The sequence below is a fragment of the Podarcis liolepis genome (assembly GCF_965112155.1).
Source record: "Podarcis liolepis genome assembly, chromosome: 11".
In the NCBI taxonomy this organism is placed as follows: domain Eukaryota; kingdom Metazoa; phylum Chordata; class Lepidosauria; order Squamata; family Lacertidae; genus Podarcis; species Podarcis liolepis.
In genome coordinates, this window is record NC_139565.1 from 3309175 (window position 1) to 3331264 (window position 22090).

At 42.6% G+C, this 22090-nt stretch overlaps 1 long non-coding RNA gene across 1 annotated transcript; it reads right to left on the reverse strand.

Annotated features, from left to right (window-relative positions):
• Positions 1-8717: 8717 nt before the first annotated feature.
• LOC310688519 lies at positions 8718-15668 on the reverse strand. Its single transcript, XR_014517000.1, has 3 exons — positions 15587-15668; positions 9189-9944; positions 8718-9023 (listed from the first exon to the last, which is right to left on the reverse strand). It is a non-coding gene; the product is annotated as an uncharacterized lncRNA (long non-coding RNA).
• Positions 15669-22090: the final 6422 nt, after the last annotated feature.

The following is a 22090-nucleotide window of genomic DNA, read 5'->3' on the forward strand; positions in this document are numbered from 1 at the left end:
GGAAGATTTGTTCTCCGGATTTTCTCATTCTATTAGAAATTTCACAAAAATGAATGAACCTGGAGGCAGAGCTGAAGAGAATACCAAGTTTGAAAACCCCTCTTACAAATGCTACCCTGACATTTATATTACCTTGCACTCTGTGCACAGTTGTTATCCAAAGGGTATTATCCCTATTCTGACTTCCAAGACTGGCACTACTCTTATGCTATTATCAAAGTTAAAATCCTTCAGTTTCCCTCTTGAGCCAAGAGCTTATACTAGTTATCCCCTCCCCACCTTTTTTTAATGGAAAGAAGAAGGAATTCTTATTTTAGTTAAAAAAGCTTTCCTGGGTGCAATAAAAGTAGTCAGAAGCTCTCAGGTTTGTCTCCCAGATGTGTATGTATTGTTTACCAGTAGAAATATTTTCGACTCCTTATCAGCCCGAATCTGAGCAAGGAAATAATCTGTTCTTGACACATCCACAGAGTCCACATGCTTGGAGAGGACTGCCCATTGTCAAATTTCAGCATCAATCTAATTTAAAACAAAAATGCATGAAAATATGCACTTTTCCAGTTTTTACAATACAAAAATACATGTATTTAATGCACAATCTGTATGCTTCTTTGAGAACTGTATTGTAAAATTTGGAAATGTGTGAAAACTGAAGGATAAATGCATTCTGAGCTGCTTATTGGTCCAGGAACTGCAAATTAGATCAGTTCACTGAAAAATGCAGACTGAATAAAATTGCCAAGCATCTTTAGTTTTGCATCTTGGTAGAAAGCTCCCATCACTGCCAAATCTCAAATCCCAGAAACAAAGTTCCCAACCTATAATAAGGACACTGGGCACTCACCCCATTGATGAGTGGACCAATTATTATTGTATATGCCCACTCTTGTGAAAAGCCAATCCAGGTTGAGTAAGACATAAATGAGTTTCTTCTCAAGAACAGGATTAACAGTTCCAGGAGAACAGGTGTGTGATCTAGTGGACAGATTGTTTAAAAACACAAAAGCTCCTCCTGGCAGAGCCTAGTGGGGTAAAAGGTTTGGCACTCAAGCTGCTGTATGAGGCAGCCAGGAATGCACAAAGATACAACACATCATTTCAAGTGATTACAACCAGCTGCTTCAGCAGCTTTGGACTATCTCAAATTTGGAATTTGGGCTTGTGGGGGGAGGAGAAGGTGGCCTGGTTAAGTTTGTCAAACAGTAGAAAGCAGGCCCAAACGGGCCGTATTAATCAAACTTAGGGAATTTGTGTAGAATTACTTGGGGCACGTGTGTGTGTGCCAAGAGTAGACCTTTGAAATTATTTGAGCTAAATTAGTCTTGTTCATTAAGTTCTATAGATCTACTCTGAGTAGGACTCGGATTGGCTACAACCCAGTGGGTTTATATTTTTGATTTAAAAAGTATGTTGTGGAATCATCAACATATTAAATACAAACAGAGGTTTTGCACTGGGGGAGCAGGTTCCCTTTTTTTCACGCTCATGCCATCAAGCTTTGAGGCTCATAATTCCAAATCATGTCTCCCCCTCCTCAGTTTAAACTATTTAAGTTGTGTCATACTTTGGTAGAATGTTAATGGCACATTTTTCTTCTCAGTAAGCAAATTGGCAAGAGACTTTTCTTTAGACTTCTTAAAAATGAAACAAAACAAAACAGCCCACCAGATGATCCAGAGGCCCACGGAAAGATTTTATCAACTAACTCATTCTTAGGCATTTAGCTCTGTCATATTTTCAAACATAGTCAAACGTATTTTCAGACATATTTAGGTGGATGAATAAAAGGCTGTGCATAAAGTCTACAGACCACAACTCCATCACTGCCTGAATATAAAATATGGAGGTCAAATGGGGGGGGGGGGTTTGCCTTTGGATCAGAGGTCCAGTACGAGCTGCACCACTGCTCCAGACAGACGCTGTCAATCAGGTGGAAAGTATTACCCATGAGAAGGGCAGAGAGTGTGTTATTGAAATGCAGAACAAACAAGAGCTCATGAACTCAGACCTTGCAATGTCTAACCTCAGATCATAGTTGCCCAGAATGCTGAAATTCCCCTGCTGTTGTTTGGCTACACATTCTCATCCTATAAAATCATGAAGAATATTAAGTTCATTTTGCTATTTCACATTCTCGTCATTTATTTGAAACATTTCTTTTATATTCCTCAATAGCTAAAGTACATAGAGAGAAAATGAGTGGGTGAGAATGAAAGTCCTAGTATAAACCAAACTCAGATTAAAGGCGTGAATGAGAGCAGGACCTCATTTGGGATTGGGCTTTGTTTATGTCTTTCAAGAAAATTTATGGATGAGATGAAGCAGTTGTTTATATTGATTGTAAAATGAAATGCTTCTTTCCTTTCAGGCATCGCTAGTAGCAACAAACCGCAGAGGCATTGGTTGAAGTCTACATGGCATTTCTCCGCATTGTTTGTGAACTGGGCTGTATATGTGGAGTACACATAACCTTAAAAGGAAGAGGACGGCAGTGGAAAGTGGCTCAGTAAGGGTTTGGGAGACATAGCTTAAGTGGGAGCATGGAAGCAAATGTTAGAACTAACATTTTCAAGGCAAAGCTTCTGGCTGCAAAGGGGTATTTAGAAGCTATTGTTGCTTTCCATGCATCTTTGAAAACTGAACTAGACAGTTAATTAGGAAACCAATGAGATATCAAATACAGTGGTACATCAGGTTACATATGCTTCAGGTTACAGACTCCGCTAACCCAGAAACAGTGCTTCAGGTTAAGAACTTTGCTTCAGGATGAGAACACAAATCGTGCTCCAGCGGCACGGTGGCAGCAGGAGGCCCCATTAGCTAAAGTGGTGCTTCAGGTTAAGAACAGTTTCAGGTTAAGTACGGACCTCCAGAACGAATTAAGTACTTAACCTGAGGTACCACTGTACCATCCATTAATAAGAACATATAATGAGCTGCAACAATGATGGCAAACATGAATAAATACAGCATTAACCAGCTGTTCAGACTCCGTTTTTGTTAAGTGTGTTCCTAATGGCCAAAGATGATTAAATATTAATAAGTGGTTATCTTGTTAGACATAAAATTTGGTCTACAGAGCTGTAGTTTTATGGAGTGGCGTTTAGAAATTGAAGTCCCAAGTATAGCTTGGCAAATGCATTTCAGCTGCTCCTAAAGACAAAGCCCAGGGAAGGAACAGGAAACGTGCCTTTGAGAACCTCACTTATTGGTAAGGGGATTGAACAGTGGAGTGGAAGTATTGCCAGAAATCAAGGATTTAGCATTCAAGCACCCATTAGAATCTCAGCTGTTCAAAGAGATTTCTAGGCCTTATACTTCTGGAGATTGACTGTTGAGAAATATAAGCTAAGGGATCTGAAGCTACAGGGATAAGAAAGGAGAGTTTGTTTCACTTTTCACAGATTCCTGTCCCCACAGCTGGTCATACCATTAGGCAGAGTGAGGCAACTGCCTCAGGCGGCAGATGCAGGAAAGTCATGGTGCTCCTCAGCTCTTGCTGCTGAGCTTCCTGACTATACCCTTTGGTTGGAGGCTAGCAGTGTGTCCCAGGCAGCTGGCCCTCCACCGCTATCTGTCTACCTACTGATCTCTCTCAGGGGCAAGGCTGTGTCCCATTGCTAGTACTGAAGTAGGATTCACTACTATAGGTGGATTGGGTGCATGTGGGTGCCATTTTGTCCTTTGCCTCAGGCAGCAAAATGTCTTGGGCGGCCCTTATTATATGCTCTGCCCTCTTCCTAACAGTCTGGGAGCAGCTTCTATGTGACGCAGTTTCACACTGCAAGGGTTCCCATATGAATAATGCAACAACATGGGGTGATCATGGAAGTCTTTTCCAGGAAGAACTGGTTAGCACTCCTGGTGGAATGCGAGAAAGACCACAAATATCCCAGCCCAAAGGGTTGTGTTAGTCATACATATAGCTCTGTGGTACAGGAAACAATGTCTTAAATGACTGTGAGAACACATGGAAGTGGCCATTTCGGCCATCTCTCTTGATTTGTATCTCACATCAAATTGCTCTTGATTGACACATCTCACGGAATAATAATTGACATTTGCAAAATGTGTGGATTTTGCATAATATTTTTTGGGGGAAGTTTGTAGAACAAGACATTCCATTTTTACAAAATGCTAGGTTCTTAAAAATCTGAATTAATGGTCCTGCTTATAAGACAAGCAAATGTACACATTCTGAACCAATTAAGGGTTGGTGTTGCACCAGATTAGTGACATTTTGCTTGTGTATCAATATGGGCCAGGAACTTGGATGCTCTACCTGGAGTTAATAAACCATCTTATATCCCTACTTAGCTATGAAGCTCATTGGGTGGGCTTGGGCAATTTGCTCTCTCTTAGCCTATGAGAGGATGTTTGTGAAAGCTGGGTTTTTGCGGAGCTGCCATGACACTCAGCAACAGCTTGCTGGGTGCTGTGGAGTGCTTCTGCCAGGAAGAGACTCAGAACCTTCTTTCAGCCAGTTAAGCACATAAGCACACATTTGCTTGGCTTTCCCTCTACCTCTGCCCAGTTCTGTGCTGGATAACCACTTTGTGTGATGCCAATCTTGTGAAGGTGACTGTTCCATATTTGAGGACATTGGCTTTGTTGTTTTGATCCAGTGTGTGCTAGATTTGTTTGGAACATTGGCACACAATGGATAAAGCTGCAGTCATCAAATCACTTTTTTAAAAATGAAAGTGTCTCTAAAACAGTATCCTCCAAGCAGTGCTATATAACCCAGTGGGAGAGCATCTGCTTTGCATGCAGAAGGTTCTAGGTTCGATCCCTGGCAACTCCAGGTACAGCTGGGAGAGACTCCTGCCTGAAATCCACAGCTGTATCACGGTACGTTGCATGTCCTGCACAAGGTGATAACATGAGGTTCTTCAGCCATCCTTTTGCATAGCTTGGCATCTTCTGTGCACTCTGGGAGTGGTGGCAGCAAGCAAATAATTGGTGAGGAGAAGCAGAATGTCTCATGGGTTGCAATCTGTGTTCCCATGTTAGTTTTTACATCTGGTGTGCCTCTGCTGTTTTGAATAGAACCATGTGGCTACATTCCTGGCAACCTTAGCTGTGATTATATCTAATTATTTTCAAATGTTTTAAAAACAATTTTGTATTGTTCTGCTGTTCTGCTATTCAAATTAGTATGTCTTTTTCCTTATTAGCTTACCATGGAAGAAAACGAATTTTCAAGACACCTTGTGTATTAAAAGCCAAGGTGATGGCAATTGGTAACCATAAAACAAGGCAAAATTTTAAGCATATTAATAGATACTAGCTCCATGAGATCAGAGAGGATCAAAAGTGAGCATATTCCTAAACTAAAGATATGAAGATATCCCTGTTATTTGCACTCACTTTCCCCCCCTTGGGATACAGTTGTTAAAAATATAATAATAATAATAATAATAATAATAATAATAATAATAATAATAATATCTTTATTGTCATTGCCCCCTCTCGGGGACAACGAAATCTGTCCAGATTCAGAGACAGCTTCTGAAACAGCCTCACAATACAAATCATTTCACAAATTAACAGATTCACTGCAACTCCCCACCCCTCACTAAAAACCAGAAGCTGAATCAGGTTTGAGATGCTTCTCATGAGGAGATGAGGATCTTCAACTGGGTGTCAAGGGAAAAAGAAGGTTAACAATAGTTCAGAGACACTCGGCCAGGTTATGTTATGTTTTCTATACTAGGAATGTCAGGGTGAAATTCGGGATTGGATTTTGCTCCATATTCTTCTCACTGTCATTTAAGGGTTATGACACACCATCAGCATAGTGTCAACAATGGAAGAAATCTTCTCCAGCCACTCAGTCATGGCTTTGTTGTGATAGCAGCATCACAAAAACAGAGCTTAGCAAATAAATGTCCATGACCCACAAAGCGTTATATTATTCCCCTCTGCTAAAAAAAAAAAAGAACTTAGCTTTGAAAAGGCACTGGAGAAGAAACCAGCCCACAGTCAGTATTCTTGTTTTCTTATATAAAACAGCCCATAGTTTCTAACAGAGAGCAACGTATATAGGGAGGGACGTAAAAATATGTGTATACTCTTTACCCTTATGTATAAGAAAGAAGTTCACACACCAGTGAAATACAGAAAGTTTGGTTTATTTCCCGGAAATAAATGAGACAGAATATATTGATGCTGTGTCAGACATCAAGGTTACACATTTGTAGGCAGGAAATCAAACAGTGCATACACACCTTAATTATAAGAGAGAGTCCCTAACTTCCCAAACCTGAAGAGTAAACATGAAAATCTGTCACAGTACCCACACTAAAAAGAGAAGAAAATAAGGAAGGTTAGAGGTATACCTGTTTTAAAAGCAAGTGGAGCACAAAGGGAACTCTGCCACCCATGAGAATTAAGCACTCCTGTTCAGAATCCTATGCCAGCAAGGCAATGGCATCTCTCACCTGTTTCTTGGTCCGTGGCCCAGCAAAGTCCAGGTGTGATCCTTGAGATTGCAAAGGGGGCTTGTTAGAGGTGTGAGCTACCTGGCTGTTGAACGTCTGGGGTTTGAACACAATTTTGAGCCAACTAAACTCTATGGAGATCGGAGGAGGGCTTCTTGAGTGACTGAATAAGGTGGCATCTGAAGCCTTTGAAGCATTGTTTATTTCCTACAAGTTTACCATTTCGCTTACTAAGATACGTTTGAAGCTGCGGGAACTTGACCTTAGTTTGGAGTAACCAAATGGTTCTTCATCATCATCAATTTCTTGTATCCTACACATCTGACTGGGTTGTGCCAGCCACTCTGGGCCGATTCCAACAAAAATACAGGGAGGGAAAACCACCAACATTAAATATTAAAAACTTCCCAAAACAGAGCTGCCTTCAGATGTTTACAAAAAATTTCTAGTTGCTTAATTGTTTGACATCTGCTAAGAGGGCATTCCATTGAGTGGGTGCAACTACTGAAAAAGCCTTCTGCCTCTTTCCCTGTAATTTTATTTCTCACAGCGAGGGAACTGCCAGAAGGCCCTCGGAGCTGGACTTCAGTGTTCAGGCTGAGTGGTAGGGGTGGAGACGCTCCTTCAGGTATACAGGGCCGAGGTTGTTTAGGGCTTTAAGGGTTCGCAACAACACTGAACTGTCTTCAGAATGTACTGGGAGCCAATGCAGAGCTTTTAGGACCAGCGTTACGTGGTTATGCCACTCCCAGTCACCAGTCTGGCAGCCACATTCTGGATTAATTGCAGTTGCCTAGTAGTCCCACAGAGTGCCTGGTGTGCTCTGGTCCATGGGGTCACAAAGAGTCAGACACAACTAAACGACTAAACAACAAAAGTAGCCCCACATAGAGCACATTGCAGTAATCCAAGTGGGAAATGACCAGAGCATGTACCACTCCGGCAAAGAAGGTAGGGTCTCAGCCAGTGTACCAGATGGACCCGCACCTCCCTGGAGAGCTGTGAGTCTATAATGACCTCCAGTCTATCCACCTGGTAATATGTAGCAAAGTTACCCCATTCAGGACCAGGGAATCCCCACACCTTCCTGTCCCCCAGGGATTCTGTCTTGTTCGGATTCAACCTTGATCCATTAACCACCCTCCAACCACTTCCAGACACTCACACAGGACATTCACTGTCATCACTGGTTCCAATTTAAATGAGAGGTAGAGGTGAGTGCCATTCGCATACTGATGAACACTCAGCCCAAACCCCATGAAAGGGGCGGGTCTACTATGAAACTAATGAAGCTTCACCTTCAGGGCCCTTAATCCTGGAGGGCTCCAGAAGTGATTTTAGTCCACATGGCTTCACAATCTTTGGTCTAGTGGACCCAATTTGCATTGCACAACTCCAATTGATTATTTTTGTTGCTGTATATAGCTCAACAATTCACAAGTTTGAGAGTCAGTAGCACAACATTTGAAGGTCAGTGGAATATCACGGTAACTTGAAAACTATGAATTTGACATGTGAAATATTCCAGTGCAGTAATTTTAATCAAAATCTGAGATGTGGTAGTTTTTTTGTTTTTTTTACTGATCTGCCATGGAACAACCCCACAGAAGACAATAACAGTGGTTACCCAGACCTCATTGCTGGTTGTGAAGGTGCCCCCAGATCTGTTCAAGCTTCAGGGTCTCAAAAACGTAGGTCCGCCACTGCCTGAGGATCTCTCCCAGCACCTTCATATAGATGTTAAAAAGCATGTGGGAGAGGGCAAAGCCCTGAGGCTCCCTGCAAGTGATTCATCCCCCAACACCACTTTCTGGACATGGCCCAGGAGGAAGGAGCTGTATAGCAGTGCGTATAGCGTGGGGGGTGCAGGGGGGGGCGGCCGCACCGGGCGCAACATCTGGGGGGGGGCGCTCGCTCGCACTTGAGTGCTAAAATCCACGGGTTAGGGGGTGCAAATTACTTGCCTTGCCCCGGGTGCTGACAACCCACGCTACGCCACTGCCCCCAGCTCCAAACTCCTGTAGACGGTCCAGAAGGATGCCGTGGTCAATGGTATCAAAAGCCGCTGAGAGATCCAGCAGAACCAGTAAACAGTTTTCACCTCTGTCCCTAGCCCACCAGAGATCATCGAACAGTGTGACCAAGGCAGTTTTGGTCCTATGATGGGGCCTGAATCCTGATTGGAAGGGGTCCAAATGGTCCACATCCTCCAGGTATGCCTGTATTTGTTCAGCGACCACCCACACAATCACTTACATTTCCCGGATAATAAAGTTACTTTTGAAAGAAGATTTAATTGTGAAGTCTAAGCATAACATAGCTTGAGAGACTGCCTTCTCCCTATCCCTCATGTTATCATACACACAGTAATGGTCACATTGTTCTGCAGGAAACCTTTCTCCACATCAGAAGCCCACTCCACAGTAAGTCTAAGCAGCATATGATAGAGTTATGACAGGCACCCTCTAGCTGCACTTTCCAGAAACAACAGAAGATATTTCTTTTTTTAACAAGCACTTCCAGCTGCATGAAAATGTGTTCATTTTGTGGTGATGATGATGATGGTAATTTCACAAGTCTCTGTTAGGATAACAATAAAAAGTAGTGTCAGAATAGTTGCAAACTTTTGCTTGGTACCCTCAGAATTCTTCACTCCCTCCTGCCCAACCAGGCTCTCACAATCACATTCAAACCATCCTTTCCCTTCCCTTCCCTTCCCTCCCTCCCTCCATTCCATCTACTTACCTGGCTGCAGACATCAGTGGCAGAAGTGGGAGTTCTCTCCTGGCTTTGTGTCCAGCACACGTCTGTGTAACTGCCAGGCACAAGCAGACCTGAGAAATTAAGTTTTCCAAAGAGCCAGTGCAGCCAAGGGCTAAGAGACCTCTCACTGCTCCCACGGCTGTTGGAGCTGGCAGCTAAATGGAGGTTGGCTGGAAGACTCAACTAAGGGCTTACCTGCACTTGGAGGAAGGGTCGCACTAATGACATAATCAGGGGCATGATGGGGTCCAGTTTGGCCGAAAATTGGTGTCAGAATAAACAGAGAATGTGACAAGTTTGGGGGAAACTGTTCTGTTTTCTAAAATTGCCCAAGTCATTGAAGCTAGATCAGCCCTGGGCTAATCTAGAAACACATTATTCCCATTCAGTGAACCAATGCCCAGAGTTAGTCCTCTAGATTTTTGCCTGTACCTGTCTAGGTGTGTTTTAAGGGCTGTCCCATAACATTTATGTTTAGGATTTTTACAACATGGACAAATGTAATGCTGCATTTGAGGAATGATGTTCTTTAGTTGGACAATTACTCAGTTCTTCAGAGAGAAAGTATATCAATCAGTAGAGAACTAGAACTACCTTGCTTCATCTCACTTTTGCTTAACAATGCCTAGGGAGCGTCAGGAAGTAGATGGATCACAAAGGAGATGGTTGGGTCCCTCTTTTGTCATTCTTCTTTTCTTGGCTATATGAGTCTTTTCCCCTTGCTGGTAGTCAGTGAACCTAAGGATCAAAAAGTGCTTGCTTTTTAGTGTTCCTCAGATTATCAACAAAAGCTATCAAAGCAAAGCATAAGATCTCAGGCTCCCAGAGACTTCTGAAGGTGAAAAACAGCATCTAAAATGAAAATAATGTCCTTGAAGATTTATTTTAATCAAACATTTTCAGCTCTGACTGGGAGGTTTAGAGGCTGATCCTGCCGATTGCCTAGTGCTCTTATCTCTTAGAGAATGAGAATCTGTCAGAGCTCAGGGACTTCTAGAATTGAGTCTTTTACCCTCCATTGATTTATACACATATACATGCATGTACACACACATGCACACACACAGTTTTCAGATACATTGGAAACAGGCTAAATTTGTCCACAGCTTTTATTCACCTTTTTGTATAGCATTGTCATCTACTTTATTTAAGATAATCAGTTTGTAAAGCAGTTTAGGAGAACACTTCCTTCGTAATGAACTCCAGCAAATGAATCAATGAAATTGCTAATATCATAATGCTGTTTTACAAATATATGGTGCAATTGCATTTGGAATTCTGTCTGGTCTGGCCACTGCATCTAACAAAAGGATATTTTAGTGCCGCAAACTGTGTAGAAAAGCACAGCCAAAATGATCAGAAGGCTGGAACAACTCTCATGTGAGGAAAAAGATGAGTAAGGAAAGACAAAGATACATAAAATTATTCACAGTGTGAAGAAAGATGATGGAGAGAGTTTCTTTTCCCTCTCTCATCAGACTAGAACCTCAGGTCATCCAATGAAGCTGAACGGTGGGAATTTTGAGACAAACAAAACTAAGTACTTGTCCACAAAGTGCATGGAATTTGTTGCCACATGATGTAATGATAACCACCAACGTGAATAGTTTTAAAAGGGAATTACACAAATTTATGAAGAATGTGACTGTCAATGGCTGCTACTTATGATGGCTCTATATTACCTCCAGCATCAGAGCCTGGTTTCTAAAGAACATGAATGGGAGAGTGTGATTGTGCTCATATGCTGCTTGTGGGGTTCCAAGAGGCTAGCTACTGCGGCAACAGGGTGCTGGATTACATTTAGACAGGCCTTTGGACTGATCCAGCAGGTCTCTTCTTGGATTCTTATGACTCCCTTGTTTCAAAGCAGAAGTGTCAGCTTTGCAGATATGAAGCTGCAAAAGAGAAAAATGGAGGAAAACTCATGTTGAATCCAGATGTGCAGCCACCTTCTTATATTTAGGGTCTGTGTATGACTGGGGTACCAAGTTGCATGGGTGGCCCAACTGCACAGACACATGGCTCACTGGCAGAATTCTTCTGCAGACAGCAATGCACAGCAATAGTGGTGGAGGGACTTAAAGCATGGTTCCACTCCACTGTCAACATGGATATGTCCTACATGTGAATAATGAGTGGAAAAGACCAATATTAAAGCAGATATGAACTCCACACATAAAGAGGGACTACTGCTCAAGGTTTGCATGTAGAAAATTCTGGGTTCAATCCCTAGCATCAACAGCTTTAAAAAATTGTAGGGCTAAAAAGAAACCTTGTTTCAGGCTCTAGAATACTTCTGCCAGTTGTGGTGGGCAATAGTGGACTAAATGGACAAATGGTTTAACTACATATAAGACAACTATATCAATTCAGTTCTTTGGCTAGGAGCACCAGAATTCAGAGAAAAATCTGTCTCCTAGTTCAAATTCTGATTTGTACTGATTGCAGATCACTTCATTCAGTATTCAGATCGCTTCATTCAATACTATCAAATGTTCACTTGCATATATTTGCATATCTGTATTTTATTTCAGTTGCATAACATCATGGCATTTGTAGTCTGAGGGCTGTTAGTCTTATGCATGGATGTTTTGCAAAACTGCCATCTCTAAAAGGTTAAAGCTATTGTGTGGAAATAATGATAGTAATGGATAGATAGCAAAGAGGTCTTAATAGTGAAAATACAGATGATTTGGCAAGGAAAAGTTGAAGCAGGTTTGTTGAAATCATGATGGATTTCAGAATGGTTGCCAGATTTGGGGGAGCCAATACCAGGTATTCCTGCTCCCCAACTTGGTTTTACCAAATCATTTTACAGATACAGCAGCACATTTACTGGGGAAGAAACCCCACTGAACTGACTGGTGCTTTCTTCCAATTAGACATGCATAGGATTGCATTCCTCCACATGAAAACTTTGCCATGGTTGTCTCTTAAACCTTTGGGTTTAAGAATTAAGCATCTTTGGCTTATTTATTTTGCTATTTCTCAAAATAACTGACAAATCAAAACAACCCATTTCAATATGAAATTTCTTCAGAATCATTGTTTTTATCTAGCCAGCCCTAGTCCGAGAATATGCAACCTCCTGGTGTAGAAAGTGTCAGGGGACTGCCATCGGAAGAGGGGAGAGAGGCAGGGGAATACAGAGAGCCTATGAGGCTTCTGAGGAGCAGCTCCTCCTCCAGCGGTGGGGAAAGCCACACCTCCAGTGGAGCAGAGAGGGAAGGGGCCAGCCAAGCGAGGAGAGGGCTCGAAGATGCTGCTGAGAGCCCAAGCGCCTCACCCAGCCCAGCTGGCCAGGAGGCACAGACGCCACTTCCATCACTCAGCCTGCACAGAGGGGTGAAACGCAAGGAGGGGAGGAGGAGATTTGGGGTGTCTAAGTTCTTATGTTGGGGGAGAAGCCGGAAGGGGCCACTCCCAGATTCTATCAGTGACTAAGACGGACAGGAACTTTGGAGATCTGCCCTGTAAATAGTTTGCACAATAAAACCTGTAAAAGACAGGTTTGGAGTCCTGCCTGGTTACTCGTGAGCAACCACCAGCAGCACCTGACAGAAAGGTTTTACTCAGCGGCTTAATAGTTATAGGCTCCTCTTTTGCATATGAGTTGGGAAATAGGCCAAAATGCCTTGTTCTAAAACATGACAGGGCCACAGACAAGATTCTGTGAAAAATAAAACAAAGTGTGAAGTCATTAATTTTTCAAATAAGTGAACCGATATCTCAGGCTAATTCAATGACATTAATGTGGTAGCTCTAAGATTTATTCATTAGTCATATTGCTCATAATGTGACAGCCTTCTGAGTGAATTAAGAGAGCAGAATTATTATTGGATATAGGTATTGGTGTGTGTGTGTGTGTGTGTGTGTGTGTGTTGGGGTGGGGAGAAATAATTATTCTAACACAGCCACACAGTTATAACCTACACATGGCAGCTCCACCCCATTAGTTTGTAAGCTAAGCACATGCACCAGAAGCTGAACCTGTGGTTCCGCACGTACTGAGTTTGGGATTATGAATGAAGCCTCTAGATCAGATTCCCCACCCCTAAAATGTAAACATACATGTTCTCGCAATAGCAGTCCTTGCTCAGTATGAAAGGAATCACATTTGCTGTATGTGTTGCAGTTAAACTGAGTTTAGCATATGCTTAGGTGGTAGAACTTGGCTTTTCTTACTGTTCTATTGCTCATTCCTGTCTTTATGCCTGTAATTTATCCAGGCCATTGATTTTTTTCAATTGAAACTGCTATAACTGCCTATGGAAACAGATGTGCATGTGTGCGCGCACACTCTCAACACATGTAAATCAATACTCTGGTGCCATGGTGCAAAGCTCCCCGTTTCCCAGAGTTGTCAACTTTTTTTTCGGGAGGACGGTGCTGCCGGCGGGGCTAGAGGAGGTGGGCAGCGTCCAGCCTCCGTCTCTTCCCTGATGCCCCCCAGAACTTGGCGCCCTGGCGCCCTGCACCGCTAGCCTCTATGGGTAAGATGCCCCTGTATAAGATAATATTCTAAGCTGAACTAAAAAGTGTTTGCAGTTTCAGGCAAGCAGAGGGGAGGTAACATAATGTATAAGTTCCAGGCCTAGTGCCAGTACCTGGCACCTTCATGAAGTTCTCTGATATAACAACTGTCAATCTGAGCCTTTAAAATATGCTAACTACCAAGATATGTATATAGAGGTTCCGGCTTCCATTCTTCTGAAGTAGTGGGTGAATAACTTAATTTGTCTTCATAATTTAAATTCATTTAAAATACTCTCCATGAAGAGATGGTTTCTTCCCCCTCCCATGCTCAGTAACAGATTTTCATATTTTTTAAAGAAGAAAATACAATAATAATGATTGGGATCATAAGAGGTTTCCTCCCTTTTATGTTATACTAAAAAGGCTGTGATATTGCCCCAAAGTTGTTGGTCTGTTTGACAGCAGAACTATTCTGGGTACAGCTGCCTGCAATTAAAACAATTATGCAGATCCCATGTCTTTCTAGTTAAATTCGTGCTGGGCTTGTTTTTTCCAGGAGGGCCTCTGTTAGTCTGGGCAGATAATGAAAGGAATTAAGAAGCGCAGGAGATATATGGAACCCCTCCTGAACAGGTCCTACCCATAGCAGAAAGGTAGGTGAAGATCTGTAGCTCAGTGGTAAAACCCATGTTTTGCATGCAGAAGGTCCTCAAGTAACACTAGGGAAGACATCGGCCTGAACTCCTGGAGTACCACTGCCAGTCAGTGTAAGAAATACAGAGCTTGATGGACGAATGATCTGATTCCATCTAAGGCAACCTCCTATGTTCCTAGCATCACTGTAGTGTTCCTACGACCTTCTTCACAGTTCCCATGGCCTTTTTCACTTCAGCATATCCTCTAACATTTCCCCGATGAAAATAGGAATTTCACATTCCATAATGATAATTTTACTATTTATACCCCACACATGTTACTGGGTTGCCCCAGCCACTCTGGGTAACTTCCAACATATATAAAAATATAATAAAACATTAAACATTTTTTTAAAAAAACCTTTCCTATACAAGGCTACCTTCAGACTGCTTGGGGATCAGATAACTCCATACCCTCCAACATTTCTCCAATGAAAATAGGGACATCCTAAGGAAAAGTGGGACATTCTGGGATAAATCAGAAACCGGGATGGCTTCCCTAAATTGGGGACATCCCTGGAAAATAGGGACATTTGGAGGGTAATCACTTTATAGCTAGGCAACAAGCTCCTTGGGTCTCAGCCTGCTCCCTGGGGACTATCTGAGATACTGGAGCAAAGTGCTTATACCGTTGGACTAGGACTGAACCAAACATACTCACTGTTGTTGTTTCATATTAAAATTGCATTCTCTAAATCAACGTGTTTATTAGTTATTAGCCATGAAACACTGGCTGTCTTTTTAAAAGATGTTTTCTCTTTCATTTACTTAGTACTAGAATCATAGAGTTGGAAGAGACCACAAGGGCCATCGAGTCCAACCCCCTGCCAAGCATTTAATTTAATTTAATTTAATTAATTTCATTTAATATGCACCCCACCTTTCAGTTTATACCAGATCCAAAAGGTGTGTTAGACCTACAGTGGAGAGGCAAAGATTCACATGCTGGGTCAGCCATGAAATGTAATGTATCTTTGCCACTGTCCCCCAACTTAACTTCACTTACTGGACAGCTGCTGATAAGGCAAAAGTGAGAAGAACTGCCCTGCACTTTGTATAATGGAAAAACTAGGACACATTCAGGCAAAGTTAAGCACTTGTGACATCTTAGGATAGTACCTCCTCAGACACACACCAGGGTTCCTGTCATTCCATGAGCTACTGGTCTCTTGTCAACAATCGTATTTGCCATAGGCCCATTTTCTTTGCCTTGCTAGCCAGGTGCAGGAGCACTTGTGCCTCAGATCCTGACCGCAAGCAACCAGCTGGACTTGTCGTTTCCTCTTGCTCTTGCTTGTTTGGCCCTCTCATTGCCTCCCTCACGCTCTCTGTCCTTTCTTCATCCACTGCTGTTCCTGAGCAGCAGAAACTGTGCATCAGGGAAACACATGGAAGGGAAATTATTTTCTGTCTGCTTCTGCCACAGACATTTAGCCTTATGACAGACAGCTCTAGCAGAAAAGCCAGCGTGGCTGGGCATCGAACAGGACTATAGAGTTGGAAAGGGGGGGCCCTAATCTAGCTCCTTCTGTGAGACAGGGCACTTCATTCCCTTCTACTTTCCCTCAGCCTTATCAGATCACCCAACTGAAGGGCCACTTTTCCTAACACCAAATCCTTTTTGCTTTACAGCCGTTGTGATAGGTTACGATTATATTAAGCTATAGATATTACTTCATTTATTTCTCAAGATGAGAGGAGTTAGGTTTTCATTGGGCAATGTTTAAGGTTTCATTTGGCAATGTTTAAGGGAGGCGGGTGGCGCTGTGGGTTAAACCACAGAGCCTAGGGCTTGCCGATCAGAAGGTTGGCGGTTTGAACCCCCGCGACGGGGTGAGCTCCTGTTGCTCGGTCCCTGCTCCTGCCAACCTAGAAGTTCGAAAGCATGTCAAAGTGCAAATAGATAAATAGGTACTGCTACGGTGGGAAGGTAAACAGCGTTTCCATGCGTTGCTCTGGTTCGCCAGAAGCAGCTTAGTCATTAGGTCCAGTCGTGGCCGACTCTGGGGTTGCGGTGCTCATCTTGCTTTATTGGCCGAGGGAGCCGGCGTACAGCTTCCATGTCATGTGGCCAGCATGACTAAGCTGCTTCTGGTGAACCAGAGCAGCACACGGAAACGCCGTTTACCTTCCCGCTGGAGTGGTACCTATTTATCTACTTGAACTTTGACATGCTTTGGAACTGCTAGGTTGGCAGGAGCAGGGACCGAGCAACGGGAGCTCACCCCGTCGTGGGGATTCGAACCGCCAACCTTCTGATCGGCAAGTCCTTGGCTCTGTGGTTTAACCCACAGCGCCACCCTTGTCCCAAAGCAGAGACATCCTAAGAACATCCTAAAAACAATTCCAACACAGATGCAGACTATGTGACAGGAACAACAGGAAGTAGTGGAAGAAAACGTAAAGCAAAGTGTGTGTGGGGGTGTGTGATTTGCACCTTGCCTACTTCAGGGTTTATAGATTTCAGTGAAGGTTTACTTAAGTTTAAATAGTTTCAGGATTGCGTCCTTGGTTTTCTCCCAGAATAACTGAAACATTTTTGTGATTAATCTGATTTCCACATGAACTGTAGCAGTTTAATTTCCCAGCAGTGGAATAGGTGGCGGCCTCAATATAAAGAAATATAGGGAAAAATGCACCTTCACTTCAAAAACTAGTTAACGTTCCTCCAAGACTTTATACATGAAATCTCATCTCATACAAACCAAACACACTTAAAATAAATACACAATAAAATGCTTGGGACCAAAACGGACGTGACACAATCAAGATTGTTCTTTCCCCCAGAAGCTGCTATTAATCCCACTGGAAAAACAAGAGCAGCAGAATACAACACAATGCTTGCCTTTTCCACCTCTCTCTCCAGCAGGGCTAGAGGGAGGGCTGCTTCAGGGGCAATTTCAGTCTGGAAAAAAGGAAGGGGGGAAGCTAAAGAATAACTCCCCCCAAAACCACTTCTCCAGTCAGCAATGGATTCCATTTACCCACCCTGTGGCTTTTTGAAAGGATGCTGGTGTAACCTTGAAAAACAGTGGCTACAGAGGTCACACTATTAATCGGCTGTTCCTTTTGGAAGAGTGGAGTTGCTTCCAGTCAATGACAGCACCCTTGCCCTTACAGCTCTAATGAATATCTCTTGAACAGCCTTGACGAATGATGATGTTGCTTCAAAAGGTCTAAAGGCACATCAAATACTCAAACATAGTGTGCTTTATCATAATTTATGAAGTAAATAACTTGTAACTCCAGCATTTATAAACATAGCTCTGTTATTACAGATATAGTGACCTGAAAAATTTACAGGATCTTCCATACCCACTTCAAAGAGGGTGCATTGCATACAGAAAATCCCATTAAAGAGGAATACCCAAGATAACAGAAGTCAACAGCAAACCTGTATCTGCCTCCTTTCCTTCCCTATCAGCATGGTGTGGCTTTTCTAGTTGAGATTGGAGAACTTCGATTCATTTACTTAGTTCCCTAGACCTGCAATCAAAATGGGAACAGTCTCAGTCAAAAAGCCACAAGCTGTCTTCATTCTATAGACTTCTTGCTAATGAGTGAGGATTTGCCCCCTGGAAGGGAATGAGATGAAAGGCAGCTTCAGCAACACACACGACCTCCTTACTCCCTAGTAAAGGTAAAGGTACCCCTGCCCGTACGGGCCAGTCGTGTCCGACTCTAGGGTTGTGCGCTCATCTCACTTAAGAGGCCAGGGGCCAGCGCTGTCCGAAGACACTTCCGGGTCACGTGGCCAGTGTGACAAAGCTGCTCTGGCGAGCCGGCACCAGCGCAGCGCACGGAAACGCCGTTTACTCCCTAGTACAGACTAACAAAATTCATCACCCACAACTGTTAAAGAAACACTAACAGTAATTTTGAAAACCCCAACATTGCCAACATTTTAAGGTTTATAATAAAATATAAGCCCCTTGTTTCTTGCTGACAGACTTTGCCCCTCCAAATGTTGCACCCATGCTTATGAGGTAAGGTAAAAGGTAAGGACCCCTGGACGGTTAAGTCCAGCCAAAGGGAACTTTGAGATGGACTTATGAGATGGGGCGCCTTCAATGACTGACTCGAACATAGTTTTGGTGGTAGTGTGGTGATATTAGAAATGGGAAAGCACCCACCCATTTTTTTTAGTCACTCAAGCATGTGTGTGAAATAGAATCAGGGCTAAGCTAACAGGATCAAGATGACACTTGCACATTCTGAGGTGCCCTCAATACTTAGGGAGACTGGAGGCCCCTTCCCTTGTACAGGAGTGGATGGCGAGAGCGTGCGAATGAGATGCCAGGCTCAAAGCAGTTCCCTTTCCCTGTTGTAAATACACATCATACATATAAAGTACATTTAAAGCGGATGACTCCCCTCTTGCCAAAGAATAATTGGAATTGTAGTTAGAGGTGCTGTGAAGGGAAAACTACAGTTCCTGGGATTATTGGGGGGTGGGGAGTCATGTGTTTTAAATAATGCACTTTAAATATATGGCAAATATTGTAAGATTGTGGAAATAAATAAATAAGGAAACTGTGTGCAAACCAAAAGCCAGCAAGGTTATCACAATTTTATGTGAGGCAAAATATACCTACGTACGTATATACCCAGCTTTAAAACACAAGAAATTTATTCTCAGCTTCTGCTTTAAGTCTTGGTGTCTTGAGATAGATATATATATATATATAGCTCAAAAGTCACTCAAATGTACTTCCATTTCTCAACTCAAGTAGAATATATTTCCAATAAGAAGTAAAAAGAAATATAGAGTCACAATATTTTTTATGAACTGATGTTTCACATAGCCATACAAGCAATGAAAATAGCTGATGCGAAGTTGGAAGTTATAGTCCTGTCAATGGGGAAACTCATAATGGCATGGAGTGCACTCTGTAGAATTCTTAGACCCAATAAATCAATAATATGTCAAAGCCAGCATTTATGAATGAACTCATTTGAAAATTCATCTTTATTTTATCTCTTCTTCTGATGGGAATACAGAACAGAAACAAAAGATTTTTTCACAGAAGTCATTATCCTTAATTTGCTTATGCCAGCTCAAACCTACTGACCTGGACAGGACTCCCTGAGAGAGGGGGAGCTGTAAATTGAAGGGGATGGCTATGTAAAATAACTTCCCCTCATTCTTAAGCACAGCCAGAGGAAGTAAACTGCATACATATTCACATTCTTGACACAAGTTCCAGTTCTCCAAGCTGAAGGGGGGAAATCAAGGATAATTCATGATTTTGTTTATAAGGAATAAATTGGAAAATATATTAATATCTAGTGATTAATTAGGATTAATCACATTAATCCCAATTAATTAGGATTATGTCACATTGACTGCTCAAATATTGCCGTTCAAATGTACCTTTCCCTCCTGACACTCATCTCCTTTAACAACATGCCCTTCCATCATAGAGCCATAGAACAATATCCAGTTACCTCAGGAGCAGCCAATGTACGGTCAATGATGATGGGAGTTGTAGTCCCACAACATCTGAGGGGGGGGCACCACATGGCTGCCCCCAGTAACCTGGTCCTCAGCGTTCTTTGCTTAGGTCTCTCTGTATGCTGGCCAGTTGCTGCGCATATCAAAAACAGCTGCAGTTGCAGTTCAAAACAAAACAACTGGAGGGCAACACATTGGTGAATGCTGCTTTTTTAAGCTTCATACTGTGGTCGAAATCATCCTGTTATTAACCCATCAGTGAACACTTCTCTATATGAGGTTAATTCTACTACATACCATAGTTACATTAGAGACAAATAAAACCTAGGAGTACCAAGAAGGGAGGAAGTGGATATGGGAGAGAAAGTCACTGTCTTGATAATGCTGTTGTATATTTGAAGTAGAACATGAAGAGTCGTAACTGTTTTCTCAAGAGAGTGCTTTCGTCAAACTCTCAGAAAGTCTTTCTTAGAACCCGTGCACATCTTGATTACTTGAAATATATCTGCACTGGAGTACTGGAAGAACATTACAAGCAGACAGTTAATACCCAAAAGGAATTGGGGTGGGTGGGTGCTTGTGTTGGAGGTCATGGAACAAACTTCTTAGTTGGTGATAAGACTAAAACTGCCCAGATGGTTTACAATAATAGTTCTAAATATATATCAGTCGCATCAGGGCTTCATGAGCAGATCTATACATAACAGCATAAACTTATGGCACAACTTTTTGACATACCTGTACATATAAGATAGTAACTCATGTTATGACGGGATTCAGTTTTCTGCATAAAATGACCAACTTGAGTCTTATCAAAATGTTGCACTTGCACAAATCATGGGCTGCATCTTCAAGGCCCTTCATTGCCAGTGTTGAAGTACAGTTGGATCAGCTTCTGTGCATGGAATGGAGGACACCAGGCTCTCTCCATCGGGCAGCAAAATATCTTGGACCTGTCCTGCCCTCAAAAAAGGAATGAGATGCTTCCTTGTTGTGTGGGAGGCTGGGTGAGAAGGAAGGACGACCCAAGTGCTGGGGTACGGATATGTATATATGAAGCAGAAGGGGCAGGTGTGCAGCCCTGGACACTCCATTTCCTCTCCCTCAGTTTGTTCACCCCTTTCACTTCTCCATTCATCTGCACTCACATTCCCAGGGCCATTCTGGATTTCCATTATCCATTTCCTTTCTTCTCTTCTTCCTCCAGTTTTCTATGCCACAGCTTCATGCTCAAGTGGCCTCAACCCTGTCGAAGCACTGCATATGTAGAGAGCTGTTGCTGGCAGTAGCCCATCCAAAAGGCTAAGGTGTGGCTGGGGCAGGGGTGCAGTATTGAAGCCCACCTGACCTACAACCTGAGAAACGCTGGTTTCAAGCAACCAGGAATGAAGAGGAGGGGAGAGTGCAAGAGCCTGAGGGTCTTACCAGCTTGTCCTCATAACAACTAATCATGGTCCTTTCCTTTTGAACTGCATTGCTTTTGGATTGCTTCTGATCTGGTGACACTGTTGATGAACCTTGGGTATGATGAAACTGGTGTACAAAAACCAAAGATGTTAATGATTCTGTCTAATCATTAACTTTCTTAACTAACTAAAACCTTTGGTGATTGCTTTGAAGTAACCTTAAATCTTCTGCCATGCCATTTCCCATGTTTGCTCAGCTGAAACACAGAAGTTTATAAAGCTTCTATAAAATTCACAATTCAACACAAATTCATGTTTTAAAACTATCATTAATGTGCCAATCTAATCACCAAATTAACAAATAACTGGTTTTACCTCTACTATTATGCACTGGTATTCAGTGGCTTGTGTACTCCAGTTAGTGCTAGAAACAGATCCAACAAACGGCTGGCTTTTATATTTCCAAGGGCCTTCCCCTATCACAAGAGCTCTGTAGTGGGCCACGGGCATAGCCAAGGGGGAGGCAGCTGCCCCCCAAATCAACGCAAATGAGGTTCTCCCCCCCCCAACAAAAACCCTGGCTATGCCCATATAGTGGGCATAAGAAACTCCCAGATGGGCGCTTCACTGTAATTGGGTCATTGAGATATAGCAAATGGATATCTGGCAATAATTTAGTGTGTTGCTTTTAAACTTGTTTGTATGAGGAACACCAGTCCCACAATAAACATGTGTTTGGAAGCACTACTCAGCCTGACGGTGCAAAAAGCTTCCGGAAAGAAACATCATCATTTGAAGACTATGCCTTACTGCAGACTCAGCTCTTCACCCTGCCTAGGAACATTTTGCTTT